Source organism: Saccostrea cucullata, unplaced genomic scaffold (genome assembly GCF_032062105.1).
Source record: "Saccostrea cucullata isolate Sc308-1 unplaced genomic scaffold, CSIRO_AGI_Scuc_v1 ctg14339, whole genome shotgun sequence".
NCBI classification, from domain to species: domain Eukaryota; kingdom Metazoa; phylum Mollusca; class Bivalvia; order Ostreida; family Ostreidae; genus Saccostrea; species Saccostrea cuccullata.
This window is the reverse complement of record NW_026919633.1, coordinates 1-15,784: the sequence shown is the minus strand read 5'-3', so window position 1 is coordinate 15,784 and position 15,784 is coordinate 1. Positions and strand designations below refer to the sequence as shown.

Sequence of the window (15,784 nt, the reverse complement as noted above, 5' to 3'; positions counted from 1 at the left end):
TCTTGTTTTAGTTTAGATTTGTAAATATCTTTAGAAGAATATTACTCTGTAGTGAATTTTCAGACTTCAGAAGCTTTGCATTAAATGGTCTTCTGGAGGAATATTACTCCGGAGGTAAGGGGTGAAGTTTTTGTCACACTCGAATTGTACATGTGCGTATATTTACAGAGGAATGTTACTCCATACTTTAGTGTTTTGTTGAAAGACTGTTCTAAATATGAATAAATTTTTTAAGAAGATATCTCTAATTTGTTTCTTCTTATTCGTATTACAGAGGTTGTATTAAATCATATCAAACTCTGAATTGAAACCCGGAAAAGGTACGGTGAAGCACAGTACCTTTTTATTTTGCTGTCCCTTTTTATTGTTTTTTGAAGAAATGCTTTGAAATTTAAATCATAGGCATGCTTTAGGATATCCTACAATATGATATATAATAATTTTCATGAAATCACGTGCATGCACGTTCGCTGCAATTTGATTGGCTGAAACTTCAAATGGCTATAATTCCCTTATTTTTCAACCAAAAAGGATGAGATTCAGAACATAGATAGACATTATGGGCTCCTACAATAGTGTATGATCATGATGCACATGCATGCACGTGCGTGCACGTGAAATGAGTAAAATTACAAATACACTGGATTAAACATATTTTTAAATACGTATGGAATAAATGTTGTAATATTTAGTATATTAAAATATACGAATAGTTTAGACCAGATGATCTGGTCATTACGCACATGCATTCAAATGCGCATGCGTGCAATGCTGAAATTTGAATAAACTTGATATACTTCTGGGTAAATAATGTTAAAATCTAAAATGCATCGTGTTTGTCTTATTTAATTGTCACCGGGTTCACAGGTGCGTGAAAGTCAGTCAATATATCGGGTCTCAATAGCTCAGTTGGTTAGAGCGCTGGCACGGTACGCCAGAGGCCCTGGGTTCGAGTCCCGGTTGAGACTTGACTTTTCACCACCTATGACATTTGGCGCCCAACGTACAAAACCCACTATTTCCTTGGAACATGCCTCACAGCATTTCCTTAACTCGTAGAATTCGAGGACGAATTTCTACAAAGAGGGGGAATATGTCACCGGGTTCACAGGTGCGTGAAAGTCAGTCAATATATCGGGTCTCAATAGCTCAGTTGGTTAGAGCGCTGGCACGGTACGCCAGAGGCCCTGGGTTCGAGTCCCGGTTGAGACTTGACTTTTCACCACCTGTGACATAATGAAGCGTACAGAGAATATGCCACAGAAGGGAGTTGGGGAGCGTTTGGGGAACATCTGTAACGGTTCCCGTTACAATTAGCCCTAGTTATTATTATTATTCTTTTTTTTCTTCTTTGTTCTCCGGTACTTTTTTGTCCGCGAGTGTTCTCAGAAACTGTTCACCCAACTGAGCTAAAACCTTTTTAGGGTTAATAGGTGTGTAGTGTAGGTGTGCGGAACGAAGGTCATTTTGCGCGCATACGCATGCACGTGCGCGCGCGTGATAAGAGTGAAATGACTGATATACTTAATATAGCTATAACTTTTACATTTTTTAATGAAATGATTTGAAACTCATTATATAAAGATATCTTGATAGTGTAGATAACGTGAAACTGTCAAATTAGCACGAACTCACGCGCATGCACGTGCGCTTCGCGCTGATTGGCTGAAACAAAAATCTCAATATCTTTTCTGTTTTTTGACCAAATGCTATGAAATTTAAAACATCGGCATACTTTTGTATGTCCTACAATATGATATATAACAGTTGTCATGAAAACACGCGCATGTATGTGCGCTGCAATCTGATTGGCTAAAACTTTAAATGGCTATTACTACCTTGTTTTTCAACCAAACAGGATGGGATTTAGAATATAGACAGACTTAATGAACTCCTACAAGAAGGTATGGTCATCATGCACATGCATGCACGTGCGCTTTGCTCTGATTGGCTGAAACAAAAATCTCAGTATCTTTTCTGTTTTTTGACGAAATGCGATGAAATTTAAAACATAGGCATACTTTAGGATGTCCTACAATAGGATATATAACAATTATCATGAAAACACGCGTATGCACGTGTGCAGCAATCTGATTGGCTTAAACTGTAAATGGTTATAACTCCCTTGTTTTTCTACCAAACAGGATGGGATTTTGAATATAGATAGACAAAATGAACTCCTACAAGAAGGTATGGTCATCATGCACATGCTTGCACGTACGTGCACGTGAAATGAGTAAAATTAAAAATACGCTTAAATGAGTGTATTTTTTTAATACTTCTGGATTAAATGCTTTGATATTAAGTATATTAAAATATATAGATAGTGTATACAAGATGAAATGGTCATTACGCACATGCATTCACATGAGCACGTGTGCAATGCTAAGATTTAAATATATTTTGTATTCTTCTTGGAAAACGTTGTTTGTCTAAATTGCATAAAGTATGTCTTATTTAATAGAGCTTACAGGGAATATGGCACCAAAAGGGAGTTGGGGAGCGTTTGGGGAACATCTGTAACGGTCCCCGTTACAATTAGCCCTAGTTATTATTATTTTTCTTCCTGGGAAAATTTTGTCCGCGAGTGATCTTGTAAACTACACATCCGACTTAGGTAAAACCTTTTTAGGGTTAGTAGGGATGTTATGTAGATTTGCCGAACGAAGGACATTTTGCGCGCACGTGCTTGCAAGAGCGAGCACGTGCAACACATTAAATGGCCAATATAATGTATATTGCCGTAACTTTTCTATTTTTTGATGAAATGCTTTGAAACTCATAATGTAAGGATATATTAGTAGTATAGACAAGATGACATGGTCAAAATAGCAAGATCTCACGCGCATGCACCTGCGCTTCGCTCTGATTGGCTGAAACTAAAGTCTCAATATCTTTCTTGTTTTTTGACGAAATCCTTTGAAATTTTGAACATAGCCATGCATTAGAATATCCTACAACATGATATATAGCAATTATCATGAAAACACGTGTATGCACGTGCGCTGCAATCTGATTGGCTGAAACTTTAAATAGCTATAACTCCCTTGATTTTCAACCAAATAGGATGGGATTTGGAGCATAGATATATATAATGAACTTCTACAAGAAGGTATGGTCACCATACACATACATACACGTGCGTGTACGTGCGCTGCAATCTGATTGGCTGAAACTTTAAACAGCTATAACTCCCTTGGTTTTCAACCAAACAGGATGGGATTTGGAGCATAGATATATATTATGGACTTCATCAAGAAGGTATGGTCATCATGCACATGCAAACATGTGCATGTACGTGCGCTGCAATCTGATTGGCTAAAACTTTAAACAGCTATAACTCCCTTGGTTTTCAACCAAACGAGGTGAGATTTAGAATATAGAAAGATGTAAGAGACTTCTACAAGAAGGTATGGTCACCATGCTCATGTATGCACGTGCATGCACGTGAAATGGGTAAAATAAGAAATACACTTGAATGAGCGTTTTTTTTTATATACTTTTGGATTAAATACTTTAATATTTAGCATATTAAAATATATAGATTGTGTAGACAATATGATATGGTCATTACGCACATGCATTCACATGCGCAAGTGTGCAATGATAAAATTTGAATGAACATAGTACACTTTTGGGTAAACGTTGTTAAAGTCTCAAATGCATAGCTTTTGTTTTATTTAATGAAGATTACAAGGAATATGGCACCAAAATGGAGTTGGGGAGCGTTTGGGGAACATCTGTAACGGTTCCCGTTACAATTAGCACTAGTTATTATGTTCCCCAAACGAAGTTGGGGAACATATTGTTTTTACTCTGTTTCTTATTATTATTTTTCTTCTTCTTCCTGGGTACTTTTTTGTCCGCGAGTGATCTTGTAAACTGTTCATCCGATATAGGTAAAACCTTTTCAGGGTCAGTAGACATGTAATGTAGATTTGCGGAATCAAGGTCATTTTCCGCACACGTGCTTGCAAGAGCGTGCACGTGCAACACGTGAAATAACCAATATAATAGATGTATCCGTAACTTTTCTATTTTTTGATTATATGCTGTGAAACTCATAATATAAGTATATATTAGTAGTATAGACATGATGACATGGTCAAAATAGCAAGATTTCACGCGTATGCATGTGCGCTTCGCTCTGATTGGCTGAAAGTAAAGTTTCAATATCTTTCTTGTTTTTTGACAAAATTCTTTGAAATTTTGAATATATTCATATACTTTGAAATACAGCATGATATATAAGAATTATCATGAAAGCATGTGCATGCACGTGTGCTGCAATCTGATTGACTGAAACTTTAAATGTCTATAACTTTCTTAGTTCTCAATGAAACGGGATGAATTTCAGAATATGAATAAGTATAATGGATTTCTACATTATGCTATTATCAAATTTAAATTCAAGGACTTGCATGCATGCACGTGTGCACGTGCAATACTTTAAATAATCAATATATTTGAAAAACAGTAACATTTATATTTTTATGATATTTTTATCAATTCTCCTGATATACAGATATGTTAATGATTTAGACAACATGCCATTATCATGTTGCATGTGCATGGATGTGCGTGCGCATGCAATACGTTAAATGAGATATAGTTGATAACATTGTAGTTTTGATAATTATATGATGAAATCCTTTAATACTGAGCATATTTTTAAAAAGTCTTACAGGAAAAATGGCACAAAAAGGGAGTTTGGGTGCGTTTGGGGAACATCTGTAACGGTCCCGTTACAATTAAAACTAGTTATTATTATTCTTTTTTTTCTTCTTTGTTCTCCGGTACTTTTTTGTCCGCGAGTGTTCTCAGAAACTGTTCACCCAACTGAGCTAAAACCTTTTTAGGGTTAATAGGTGTGTAGTGTAGGTGTGCAACACGAAGGTTATTTTGCGCGCATACGCATGCACGTGCGGGCGCGTGAAATGAGTGAAAAGACGGATATACTTTATATAGCCATAACTTTAACATTTTTTGATGAAATATTTTAAAACTCATTTAATAAGGATATATTAATAGTGTAGATAATGTGACACTGTCAAATTAGCACGAACTCACGCGCATGCACGTGCGCTTCGCTCTGATTGGCTGCAACAAAAATCTCAATATCTTTTCTGTTTTTTGACGAAATGCTATGAAATTTAGAATATAGGCATACTTTAGGATGTACTACAATATGATCTATAACAATTGTCATGTAAACACGCGCATGCACGTGCGCTGCAATCTGATTGGCTTAAACTTTAAATGGCTTTAACTCCCTTGTTTTTCAACGAAACAGTATGGGATTTAGAACATAGACAAACATAATGGACTCCCACAAGGAGGTATGGTCGTCATGCACATGCATGCACGTGCATGTACGTGTGCTTTGCTGTGATTCGCTGAAACAAAAATCGCAATATCTTTTTTTAATTTTTGACGAAATGCTTTAAAATTTTAAACATAATCATGCATTAGGATGTCCTCCAGTGTGATATATAACAGTTGTCGTGAAAACATGCGCATACACTTGCGCTGCAATCTGATTGGCTTAAACTTAAAATGGCTATAACTTCCTCGTTTTTCAACCAAACAGGATGGGATTTAGAACATAGACAAACATAACAGACTCCTACAAGAAAATATGGTCGGCATGCACATGCATGCACGTGCGTGCATGTGAAATGAGTAAAATTACAAATACACTAGATTAAAACGTATTCTTTAATACTTTTGGATAAAAATTGTAATTTCTAGTATATAAATAGTGTAGACAAGATGATATGGTCATTACGCACATGCATTCAAATGCGCATGCGTGCAATGCATAAATTTGAATATACTGAATATACTTCTGTGAAAACATTGTTATAGTCTAAAACGCATAGAGTTCGTCTTATTTAATGAAGCTTACAGGGAATAAGGCACCAAAAGGGAGATGGGGAGCGTTTGGGGAACATCTGTAACGGTTCCCGTTACAATTAGCCCTAGTTATTATGTTCCCCAAACGAAGTTTGGGAACATATTGTTTTTACTCTGTTTCTTATTATTATTTTTCTTCTTCCTGGGTACTTATTTGTCAGCGAATGATCTTGTAAACTGTTCATCTGATGTAGGTAAAATCTTTTTAGGGTAAGTACACATGTTATGTAGATTTGCGGAATCAAGGTCATTTTGCGCACACGTGCTTGCAAGAGCGCGCACGCGCAGCACGTAAAATGACCAATATAATTGATATAGCCGTAACTTTTTCTATTTTCTGATAAAATGTGTTGAAACTCAGAATATAAGAATATATTAGTATTATACACAAGAGGACATGGTCAAATTATCATGAAATCACGCGCATGCACGTGCGCTTCGCTCTGATTGGCTGAAACAAAAATCTCAGTATCTTGTTCGTTTTTTGACGAAATACTTTGAAATTTAATTTATAGTCATGGATTAAGATATCCTACGATATCGTATAAAATAATTTTCATGAAACCACACGCATGCACGTGCGCTGCAATATGATTGGCTAAAACTTTAAATGGCTATAACTCCCTTGGTTTTCAGCCAAACAGGATGGAGTTTAGAACATAGATAGTCTTAATGGACCCCTACAAGAGGATATGGTCATCACGCACATGCATGCACGTGCGTGCACGTGCAATACGTATAATTACAAACGCACTTGATTTAGCATATTTTCGATTACTTTTTGATTAAATGCCTTGATATTAAGTACATTAAAAAAAATCAATAGTGTAGATACAATGATATGGTCATTCCGCATATGCATGCAAGTATGCGCATGTGCAATGCAAAAATTTGCTACATGTATATACTTGGTATGCTTTAGGAAAAACGTTGTTTAAGTTTAAGATGCATAGAGTTTAGTTTATTTGATGAAGCTTAGATGGAATGAGGCACCAAAATGAAGTTGGGGAGCGTTTGGGGAACATCTGTTACGGTTCCCGTTACAATTAGCACTAGTTAGGGTTTTCCGTCTCCAACGGAAGACCCTTCTATTATTCTATTGTTTCTTTTTCACTTTTATTATTATTATTATTATTTTTTTCTTTACACATTTTTGTGCAGACGATTTCTCAGAGATGCTTGAGTGGATCGCCTTGAAATTTTCAGGAATGATGTATCATGAACTAAACCTGATACCTTTTTTTTATTTTCCGAAAAATCACTTCCGGTCGGAAGTTATCGCCCTTTAATCGAATTTTTAGTGACCATTTTGTCCGGACAAAAACTCAAAAACGACAAAAGCTAGAATGCTGTCCTTTTCAGGACTGATAGACAACATATTATACTTTTGCACCTATACTTTCAAATCTTCCGGAAGTGCTTAGTACGGAAGCTCGGTAGGGGTCAAAAATTAGGACATGAATCATGACTGAAATTTTGAGACATTTTCCATCATATCTTTTAAAGTATAATTATTTTGTTAAAACATACTGAGCAATATTTGTTCAAAATGACAAGATCTTTAATATGATATCAAGAAAAAAGTGCTGACTCATCACATTAGGGGCCGACAGGGGCCAAAAATCTTTATACGATAACTCTGTAACAGTCAATATTTTGTAATACATTACTGAAGCAAAAATGTTTATCTCAACGATCTACAACTATATATTATAATTCTAATGTCGTATGTTACATAATAAGGGGCCACAAGGGGCCAGAATACTCAATCTTTGACGCTTTATATCTCGAGAATGAGAAATATTTTGATAAGTAATATTGAACAAAAGATGTTCAAATTAATGTTCTAAACAATATGCAACCTTTCATTTTTTGCTAAACATCCCCATTAAGGAGTTGAAGGGTTGGCCCCTAAATATTTCTTTTGCTAATAGCTCAAAAACGAAAAAGAATTTCTGATTAATTGTTGAACAAAAAATGTTCAAAATCTTAAGAGCTGTACGATGAGATCATGAAAAAGGGGCTGGGCACTCGAATTAGGGGCCAAGAGGGGCCAAAAGTCTTCAATCGATAACTCTTTATTAGTTTATATTTTGTAATATGTTACTGAAGCAAAGATGTTTATCTCAACGATCTACAACTATATATTATGATTTTTATGTCGTATGTTACATAATTAGGGGCCACAAGGGGCCAGAATGCTCAATCTTTGACGCTTTATATCTCGAAATGCAGAAATATTTTGAGAAGCAATATTCAACAAAAGATGTTCAAAATAATGTTCTGAACAGTAATCAACCTTTCATTTTTTGCTAAACGTCCCCATTAAGGAGTTGAAGGGTTGGCCCCTAAATATTTCTTTTGCTAATAGCTCAAAAACGAAAATAAATTTCTGAATAGTTGTTGACCAAAAAATGTTTAAAATCCTAAGATCTTTAAGATGAGATCCTGAAAAAGGGGCTGGGCACTCGAATTAGGGGCCAAGAGGGGCCAAAAGTCTTCAATCGATAACTCTTTATTAGTTAATATTTTGTAATACATTTCTGAAGCAAAGATGTTTATCTCAACCATCTACAACTATATATTATGATTTTTATGTCGTATGGTATATAATTAGGGGCCACAAGGGGCCAAAATGCTAAATCTTTGATGCTTTATATCTCGAAAGGAAGAAATATTTTGATAAGCAATATTGAACAAAAGATATTCAAAATAATGTTCTAAACAATATGCAACCTTTCATTTTTTGCTAAACGTCCCCATTAAGGAGTTGAAGGGTTGGCCCTAAATATTTCTTTTGCTAATAGCTCAAAAACGAAAAAGAATTTCTGATTAATTGTTGAACAAAAAATGTTCAAAATCTTAAGAGCTGTACGATGAGATCATGAAAAAGGGGCTGGGCACTCGAATTAGGGGCCAAGAGGGGCCAAAAGTCTTCAATCGATAACTCTTTATTAGTTAATATTTTATAATATGTTACTGAAGCAAAGATGTTTATCTCAACAATCTACAATTATATATTATAATTTTAATGTCGTATGTTAAATAATTAGGGGCCACAAGGGGCCAGAATGCAAAATCTTTGATGCTTTGTATCTCGAAAGGCAGAAATATTTTGAGAAGCAATATTGAACAAGGGATGTTCTAAATAATGTTCTGAACATATGCAACCTTTCATTTTTTGCTAAACGTCCCCATTAAGGAGTTGAAGAGTTGGCCCCTAAATATTTCTTTTGCTAATAGCTCAAAAAACGAAAAGAATTTCTTAACAGTTGTTGAACAAAAAGTGATCGAAATCCTAGGAGCTTTTAGATGACATGAAGAAAAAGGGCTGATTCCTACAATTAGGGGCCGTTAAGGGGCCAAAAGCCGATTTTTTAAGTCTTTAATGTTCAATGTCTTTTTACAGATTGTGGTAAATCATTATCTTTTAATGAAAATCTCAATCAAAATCTTATCTCATCTTATCAAGAATTGGACGGAAGACCCACTCGTTGCTCGCAACGAGATCGTATCTAGTTATTATTATTATTCTTTTTTCTTCTTATTTCTTCTCCGGTACTTTTTTGTCCGGAAGTGTTTTCAGAAACTGTTCACCAAACTAAGTTAAAACCTTTTTAGGGTTAGTAGGCATGTTGTGTAGATGTGCCGAACGAAGGTCATTTTGCGCGCATACGCCTGCACGTGCTGGCGCGTGCAATGAGTAAAATGACTGATGTATTTAATATGGTTGTATCTTTTATATTTTTTGATAAAATGTTTTGAAACTCATTATATAAAGATATATAAGTTGTGTAGATAAGATGACATGGTCAAATTTGCATGAACTCACGCGCATGCGCGTGCGCTTTGCTCTGATTGGCTGAAACAGAAATCTCAATATCTTTTTTGTTTTATGATGAAATGCTTTGAAATTTATAACATAGACATGCATTAGGATGCACTACAATATGATATATAAAATTTTTCATGAAATCACGCGCATGCGCCTGCGCTGCAATCTGATTGGCTGAAACTTTAAATGAGTATAACTCCCTTGGATTTCAACCAAACAGCATGGGATTTACAACATAGATAGACATAAAGGACTCCTACAGGATGGTATGGTCACCATTCACATGCATGCACGTGCGTGCACGTGCGCTTTGCTCTGATTGGCTGAAACAAAAATCTCAATATCTTTTCTGTTTTTTTACAAAATGGTTTGAAATTTAAAACATAGGCATACTTTAAGATGTCCTACAATATGATATATAATAATTGTCATGAAAATACGCGCATGCACGTGCACTGCAATCTGACTGGCTTAAACTTTAAATGGCTATAACTCCCTTGTTTTTCAACCAAACAGGATGGGATTAAGAACATAGACAGACATAATGGACTCCTACAAGAAGGTATGGTCATCATGCACGTGCGTGCACGTGCAAATGAGTAAAATAGTGTAGATGATATCCTGATTACGCTCATGCAATCACATGCGCACGCCTGCATTGCTGAAATTTGAAATACTTGGTATACTTTTGGGAAAACGTTTACGTCTTAAATGCATAGATTTTGCCTTCTTTAATGAAACTTACAGGGAATATGGCACGAGAAGGGAGTTGGGGAGCGTTTGGGGAACATCTGTAACGGTTCCCGTTACAATTAGCACTAGTTATTATGTTCCCCAAACGAAGTTGGGGAACATATTGTTTTTACTCTGTTTCTTATTATTATTATTATGTGCTCTTAAATACTGAAACTGATGAACAATTCGGTTCATGTGAACCTGAAGCACATTTGCAGCTCTGTTCTGCAGCATGTTAAATAATAAAGAGGGTGTGTGTGTGTATAGAGCATTTATTACAAATGCCAAATGAGATTACAGATTTTACAATATCAGAATGCAGCAGAAGGTGGGGCCCAAAAACATCCCACACCTTATACAAAAGAAAACTAGTACATATATTTTCTACAAAATTAACAATAAGTACCTTATACAAAAGAAACTAGTACATCTATTTTCTACAATAACAAAAGTTATGCAATAACAAAAGGCACCTTATATAAAAGAAACTAGTACATGTATTTTCTACAATAACAATAATTATGGAGGATTGAAGGGGTGGTGGTGGGTAAAATTTGTAAACCACATTTTGGAGCCGAAATGTTATTCTGATAAGGATAAGGCTAATAGCCGTTACTAGAGGACGCTCAAGTATAAAACCCGGAAAAACCCTTCGGGACCCATGAATTCAAACAAATTGGTAATTAATAAAGATATGCAATTTATTACGTATTTAGATCACATAAATTCCTTTATATACATAAATACACTTATTATTATTATTATTATTATTCTTTTTTCTTCTTATTTCTTCTCCGGTACTTTTTTGTCCGGAAGTGTTCTCAGAAACTGTTCACCAAACTAAGTTAAAACCTTTTTAGGGTTAGTAGGCATGTTGTGTAGATGTGCCGAACGAAGGTCATTTTGCGCGCATTTGCATGCACGTGCGGGCGCGTGCAATGAGTAAAATGATGGATATATTTAATATGGTTGTAACTTATATATTTTTTGATAAAATGTTTTGAAACTCATTATATAAAGATATATAAGTTGTGTAGATAAGATGACATGGTCAAATTTGCATGAACTCACGCGCATGCACGTGCGCTTCGCTCTGATTGGCTGAAACAGAAATCTTAATATCTTTTTTGTTTTATGATGAAATGCTTTGAAATTTATAACATAGACATGCATTAGGATGTACTACAATATGATATATAAAATTTTTCATGAAATCACGCGCATGCACGTGCGCTGCAATCTGATTGGCTGAAACTTTAAATGAGTATAACTCCCTTGGTTTTCAACCAAACAGCATGGGATTTAAAACATAGATAGAAATAAAGGACTCCTACAGGATGGTATGGTCACCATTCACATGCATGCACGTGCGTGCACGTGCGCTTTGCTCTGATTGGCTGAAACAAAAATCTCAATATCTTTTCTGTTTTTTTACAAAATGCTTTGAAATTTAAAACATAGGCATACTTTAAGATGTCCTACAATATGATATATAATAATTGTCATGAAAATACGCGCATGCACGTGCGCTGCAATCTGATTGGCTTAAACTTTAAATGGCTATAACTCCCTTGTTTTTCAACCAAACAGGATGGGATTAAGAATATAGACAGACATAATGGACACCTACAAGAAGGTATGGTCATCATGCACGTGCGTGCACGTGCAAATGAGTAAAATAATGTAGACAAGATGATATCGTCATCACGCTCATGCAATCACATGCGCACGCCTGCATTGCTTGGTATACTTTTGGGAAAACGTTGTTTACGTCTTAAATGCATAGATTTTGCCTTCTTTAATGAAACTTACAGGGAATATGGCACGGGAAGGGAGTTGGGGAGCGTTTGGGGAACATCTGTAACGGTTCCCGTTACAATTAGCACTAGTTATTATTCTTTTTTCTTCTTATTTCTTCTCCGGTACTTTTTTGTCCGGAAGTGTTCTCAGAAACTGTTCACCAAACTAAGTTAAAACCTTTTTAGGGTTAATGGGTGTGTAGTGTAGGTGTGCGGAACGAAGGTCATTTTGCGCGCATACGCCTGCACGTGCGGGCGCGTGAAGTGAGTGAAATGACTGATATACTAATTATGGCCATAACTTGTACATTTTTTGATGAAATGCTTTGAAACTCATTACATAAAGATATATTAATAGTGTTAATATCATGACACTGTCAAATTAGCACGAACTCACGCGCGTGCACGTGAGCTTCGCTCTGATTGGCTGAAACAAAAATCTCAATATCTCTTTTGTTTTTTGACGAAATGCTTTGAAATTTTAAACATAGTCATGAACTAGGATATTCTTCAATATGATGTCAAAAAAATTTCAAGAAATCACGCGCATGCACGTGTGCTGTAATCTGATTGGCTGAAATTTTAAAAGGCTATATCTCATTTGTTTTTTGATGAAATGCTTTGAAATTTAAAACATAGCCATACTTTAGAAAACCCTGCAATATGATATACAGAAAAATTAAAGAAATCACGCGCATGCACGTGTGCTGCATTCTGATTGGCTGAAACTTTAAATGGCTACATCCCCTTTGTTTTTTGACGAAATGCTTTGAAATTTAAAACATAGTTTTACATTAGGATATCCTGCAATATGATATACAAAAAAAATTCATGAAATCACGAGCATGCACGTGTGCTGCAATCTGATGGGCTGAAAGTTGAAATGGCTATAACTCCCTTGTTTTTCAACCAAACAGGATGGGATTTAGAACATTGATAAATATAAGAGACTCCTACAAGAAGGTATGGTCATCATGCACGTGCACGCACGTGCGTGCATTTGGAACGAGTGAAATTACAAATACACTTGAATGAGTAATTTTTAATACTTTTGGATTGAATGCTTTAAAATATAGTATATTAAAATATATAGATAGTGTAGACAAGATGATATGGTCATAACGCACATGCATTCACATGCACACGGGTGCAATGCTAAAATTTGAATATAATTGGTATTCTTCTGTTAAAGTCAAAAATGCATAGAATTTGTCTTATTTACTGAAGCTTACAGGGAATATGGCACCAAAAGGGAGTTGGGGGAGCGTTTGGGGAACATCTGTAACGGTTCCCGTTACAATTAGCACTAGTTTTAAATATGATCTAGCATCAAATATTTATGTCAGCTCTCGCTAGGTCGGAAAGACTAGCTCAATGTTCAAGATAGAGGCTACGTACCCTGTGTTAACTTGCTTGAATGAATTGTCTTCAACATATGGTCACATTAAAGTTGAATTCGTAATTTGTACTTAAAAAAGTACATGTGTAACTACAGTACTTGGCCATAAGTGAGTCATAATTTTATTTTTCCACTATATATTTCATTAGGAAACACATTTTTCTAAAATATTCTTACAGTGTCATTTATTGTTTCTTTTTAATGTCTAAAACACCATAAAATGCAGAATTTGTTGTAGTTTCTTCACATTATTTCAAAATTGTTTTATCTTTATGCATTACCGTGAAATCACAGGTCAAGTGCAAAACAAAAATTTTAAGACTTCAATTTGTTAAGAAATCATAGTAATTTGAGGTTAGAAAATTTTGTCATGACAATATTTTATGATTTATTCTCAATAGTTTAAGTATCATTTTGTTTATCATTTAAGATAAGAAAATTTGAATAATTCTGCATGTTTCAGTGAAAAAATCATGAAAATTGAGCTAAAATTGACTTCACAACAAGTTTTTATGAAAATAGGTTTTTCAATGAAATATATAGTGTAAAAATAAAATTATGACTCACTTATGGCCAGGTACTGTACTTCAGCGAAATGTTGTTTGGCCAATACCGTATCTTTAAAGACATGACAGAATTAAAAAAAATCTTTTATGGGTGTCATAACTTTGAATTAGCCACATATTTGAAGGTCAAAGTCACTTTATAGTCGCTGACCGATTGATTGAATGATTGGATATGATGTCCTTGTTTTATAGTTGTTGCTCTTGTCTGTTGCTTTATTGCAATCCCAATTCATTACTTTAACCGTTCTCATTTTCACTTCTGCCAAGTTTATCAATTACCTTTGTGAAACCACAGCAGAAATTACTTTATATTACATCCGGCTAGTAGTTCATTCAGAGTTTCAGTGCTAGCTGCAACACAGTTCGAGGTCGGAAGAATTCCCTCGCAACGAATTTGGAGGGGGTATAGTAAAGCCCTTCTTTGTGAGAATGGTTAGTCTACCCTTGTGTCTGTAACGGTGCGCAAGTGGCGTATTGTCGAATATGCATTTCCTTGATTTATAGATAAGCTTTTGTGCGAGGGGGTACCCTTAATTTACCTGAAAAACCAACGAAGAACCCTGGGTTCCTTTAATTTCTCAATCAAGACAATACTCAATGATTTCTTTGTAATAAAATTGAAAATAAAAAAAGGCACAGCAAAGAGGAGCGTGCCATCGCAAAATCAAGGCAACATTCGATATCTATCACGATGCAAATTATGTCACTGTCGTTACGCACAAGGACAAACTACCTTAGGGTATGTCACTCGTGAAATTTCTTAAATCAAGGATTTATTGAGAGGCATATTTTTGATAAGTACTCATATAGAGTAGCTCAAAATCGCAGAGAAAATAGGGGGTCAGTGTTCATCTCACTGATCTACGGAACAATGAAGTTGAACCTTTTTGCACTTAAATTTTAACTCTTTGGTTAATTACTTAAACCTTTATTATATTTTATCAGATGTAACCACGGCAAAAAATATTATCTTATTTTACGTAAAATATTTTGAATAATATTTATCATTGACAAAATCTTGCAAATTAATGCGCGTAAGTTATTTTGTGACCTTTTTGCACTAAAAAGTAACATATTTGGGGGTATTAAAAATCTAAATAGGCAATAAAACATTTTCTTAAATCAAGCTTTTAACGACTTAAGTGCTGATCAGTCACAAGTATCGAGTACTTAAAATAATGAAAGAAAAAGTTGGGGTCAGTGATGTTAATTTTGAAATATTGGTCAAAATATGTGATTTTCAGGCAAAATATGGTGTTAATTTAATGTTGACTTATTTAACATATCTTCATTTTTTGGCAAAGTTTGTTGAAGGAAGGTGTAAAACTTCTTCTAAAAATATAAATTAAGACCTACATTAAGTATTCCTAGCAATATCCTAATGGAAAATATTTTCCGAGTAAAAGTATGTGAGGCTAAAGTCCAAGATATTAAATTTAATAAATGTGCAGATTTGCAGAATTATCTGCTAAATATCCTTCCACCACAAAAAATAGTCCCCCAAAAATCCTGCTTCTTTGTAGCTTTTTGAGCA

The 15,784-nt window shown here is 34.9% G+C and overlaps 2 non-coding genes across 2 annotated transcripts; both read left to right on the top strand.

Annotated features, from left to right (window-relative positions):
- Positions 1-894: 894 nt before the first annotated feature.
- On the top strand, positions 895-968 carry Trnat-ggu (transfer RNA threonine (anticodon GGU)). The gene has a single exon. It is a non-coding gene; the product is annotated as a tRNA-Thr (tRNA).
- Positions 969-1,138: 170 nt separating this feature from the next.
- On the top strand, positions 1,139-1,212 carry Trnat-ggu (transfer RNA threonine (anticodon GGU)). The gene has a single exon. It is a non-coding gene; the product is annotated as a tRNA-Thr (tRNA).
- The last annotated feature ends 14,572 nt before the right edge of the window (positions 1,213-15,784 follow it).